We start from the raw sequence: 263 nt of genomic DNA, 5'->3' as shown, positions 1-263 counted from the left end.
GGATGAGAGCAGCCCCAAGGAGAAGGGCCTGGGGTGGCTGTGGATGTGCATAGCAGAGGGGTGAAATACGGCTGGGGGACGGAGGACACTGCAGGGGAACATATGAGATGCGTAAGGGGGAATATGAGATGCACAGGGGAGGTATGGGGTGCATAGGGAGAACGTGCAAGCGGCACCTGGCACCAAAAATTGCCGTGGTGTCATCGTCGGTGCTGCTGCGTGCTTGTGCAGGCTGCAGGGCTTTGGGGGGCGCAGGGGGTCTG

General features: G+C 60.8%; 1 protein-coding gene across 1 annotated transcript in view; it reads left to right on the top strand.

Annotated features, from left to right (window-relative positions):
* LOC104539884 (serine/threonine-protein kinase Chk1-like) overlaps nt 1-263 on the top strand; it is a gene marked incomplete at its 5' end in the record, with an annotated part of 4,471 nt that overhangs the window by 561 nt on the left and 3,647 nt on the right.

Source organism: Mesitornis unicolor, unplaced genomic scaffold, assembly GCF_000695765.1.
Source record: "Mesitornis unicolor isolate BGI_N332 unplaced genomic scaffold, ASM69576v1 scaffold2894, whole genome shotgun sequence".
In the NCBI taxonomy this organism is placed as follows: Eukaryota; Metazoa; Chordata; class Aves; order Mesitornithiformes; family Mesitornithidae; genus Mesitornis; species Mesitornis unicolor.
This window is presented reverse-complemented; position numbering and strand designations above follow the sequence as displayed.